The sequence below is a fragment of the Penaeus vannamei genome, chromosome 15 (assembly GCF_042767895.1).
Source record: "Penaeus vannamei isolate JL-2024 chromosome 15, ASM4276789v1, whole genome shotgun sequence".
Classification (NCBI taxonomy): Eukaryota; Metazoa; Arthropoda; class Malacostraca; order Decapoda; family Penaeidae; genus Penaeus; species Penaeus vannamei.
Genome location: NC_091563.1, coordinates 41,475,334 through 41,478,604, shown reverse-complemented (window position 1 = coordinate 41,478,604; position 3,271 = coordinate 41,475,334).

Below are 3,271 nucleotides of genomic sequence, written 5' to 3'. Positions count from 1 at the left end.
AGAGCAATATTGTGAGGCTTGGGGGCAAAGTCCCCAGGTAAGAAAAGGTCATACAGAATTATGGTGAAGTATTGTAACAAAAAGATTACAAATGAGTTCACAATTAGAACAATGTGTTACATGTTAAAGATTGTAGAGCGCTGTAGTAAAAAAGCATAAAGAGGGAATAGCAAATGGAGTACGAAGGCCATTCAGGCCTGACAAAGCCAACCTTTCATTCTTTCATCCAGGCTCTCACACTTTAAGATGTGGACAGAAAAAGGGGATGAAAAGAAGGAATAAGGAAAGGTGGGGAAGAAAAGACCATGCATATTAGCATCAGTGGTTGGGGCTGTAGTCAAAGGAGAGGCAAGGGTTAGGAAACCAGAGAAATGAAATTTAGATAAGCTAGTTGATGATGGGGCAAGCCTTAATGCCCCTAATAAGGTACATTAAAATCACTATTGGCCATGGTGAGCCTAGGATGAGTGTCGAAAGGAAATGGTCCCCATAAGGGTAAGGGCTAGGCTATTAACCAAGGGAATACCATGCCCATGGCTACTGGAGGTGGTTCAGGACTGGCACAAAGGCAGCCTTTCATCCTTTCAACATAGCTCTCACACCTAGGGGATGGAAAAGAGAAGGAAAAAGAAAGGAAGATAAAAGACCATGCAAAAGTAAGGCAAGGGCTGAGGTATAATGTCTCAGTCTCCAACTCCTAAGCCCCCCACATCAATGAGCAAGGGATTGGGTGTGGAAGTGTAATAACTTATTTAAACATCCACTGAATGACATCCATCTGACATCCTATTACTTGCACATATATGGATACATTTTACTGGGAATTGGAAGTAGCATGTAAGTGGTCATAACTTAAAAGCTTGAGCAGGCACCAGTCAGCTACAGTCCACATGTATAGGAGAATGTAAGGCCTTCTAAGGTAATCGACAGTTCAGATTTATGCGAAGTTTCTAAACTCCATGCTCCTAACTATCAATGTTCAAGGGAAATAGAACAGCAACTTGTATAGAGATGGGAGTTCCTCATACTTTATGGCCTTTTTATATCACTGGATGAGAATGATATGAAGGTCATTTGCTATGAAGTACATGTAAACTGCATGGTATATGTTCTTGTAGATAAAACATACAAGCAAAAATTGCATACATGAATGAAAAAAGAAATGTAAAGCTTGAGTTGAACATGTCAGCTTTAATCTACTTCACAGTTCAGTTTCATATTTTTCTGTGACCATATCTTTATTGCTTGGCTCTTTGAACATAGAGATAGGGAAAAAAAGGAAAAATGATAATAAGTAACATAAAGAAATGAATTGCATTTGATAGTTTTTATACCTGTACATATTTTTAATCTATTTTTTTTCTCTTGCACGTCAATTTAACATCATAATCATCATATGCTGTTGGGGGCATATAGCTGCATCCATCCTATGCTTTTATCCATGAGGATCTCTCATGGTAAGTCACTAGGTTAGTGCACCCCTGAGCTGCAGTGGGATGGTCACCTGAAAGTGTCCCATGGCTAGAGACCATCCGTATCGAACAGCTGAAATAAATATAAACATTTCTCTCTGTCTGTACAGGTGAAACAGCCTGAAGTGGTCAGTCAGTGACAGGACAGGAGGTCTTGAAATAGACCTTGAGGGAAGTCATAACCTTTCTATTCTCGGTACCATTGAAACTGGCGCTTTAAGTCCATCCATTCCTAATAAAGGAAATGGTCAGTCTCCTTGGCTGCATATCCATCATCCCATTTCAGTGATACAGGCCAGGGCATGGTTACAAGGATACAGCAATCCTTAGAGTCTAGGACCTTGCAAAATCATGAAGAAGTAGGCAGCTTTCACTAGCGGTAATCTTCTCTCTAAACATGAGAGCTGACAGTATCTTGTAGGTAGTATGATCACAACCAGGTACAGCATTGAAGTTACCCAGTATAACTGTGATATTTGGTCAAGGATAACTGTGGTTCAGGATATCTCTTTAACTCATGTTGGTAATATGGAACAAAACATAAAAGAGAATGTTTGTCTCAGGGAAAATTGATACTAAAATTCTGTTTATAGGATCACAGATAATAACTGCACAGATATATGGGAGAACAAAATATAAAAATGAGAGTAAATATTTCACCTTTACCACCAGGTTTTTCACAGTATGGGTCTTTTATGCCAGGAAAGACTTCACTAAATGAAGGATTTGTCTGCATAGCAAAATAGTTTTGTTGGTCACCAATCCAAGTGTTTTGTAAAGGTAGTCTTAATTCTCAAATTATTACTTTTCTGTCCTGATTTATTAATTCTGAAGTAATCAGTAAAGACGAGGTACTTAATAATACCCATGCGGTTGGCGCCAAAGGATTGTAGGATTTTTCTGTGGTAATATTTCAGCTCCAGATCTGCCTCTGATATCAATTTTGTGAATAAAAATGAGTGAGTAATAATAAAAGCCATTGTCTCAGTTCCTATTTATATTCAACCAACAACAAAGAAGAATATATAAAGAAATGATAATTTGATGCTCAGTATAAGTTTTGACACATGCAACAGGAGCTGCTCCGCAAACTTGGCAAAAAAACGAATTCATATTTTCTGGTTCTTTGTACTGCAAGGTGGATATCCCTTTTAGTCACTGTCGTCATCATCATCATCACTGTCATCCTCTTCTTCTAGCCATTCAATAAATCTTGCAATCTGAAACACATTACTTTCATAAGACTTTTTCAGTAAAAACAACTTTTGTTTACTCAAGAGTGACTTCATTTTCATATTTTAGAAGACAAGTTTAATATGACATTTAAGTAAATGCACAAATTTTAACAAGAGCATCAATTCATTAGGTTCAAATGGTAAAAGAATCATAATTTTTCCTCCAAAGTTCAATACTTATAGCTATACACTTGAAAGTGAGCTTCCCATCAAAGAAATACATGTATTTCTGACGAAGATAGAATCGAAACAGGCCAAATACATCTCTTGTATTGTGAAGATATCTATTCTCATTCATACCTTTTCTACATCTGTCAACAAGAATACGGTTCAAGAAGCCAACTAATAGGGAAAATACATGACTACACTTGATTTCCCCTTTTCTTGAGTTTTCCGGGAAACCACTTTTCCCAATGCCATTAACATCAATGTCATCCTCAGTAGGTGAAACAGGTCTAGTAATTAACACCTTGGTGATTAACCATTTGTGGACCCATCCATGTGTAACAAGAATATAGTTGTCATGGAATATATTTATATTTTTTTATATCCCAGTATCAATGG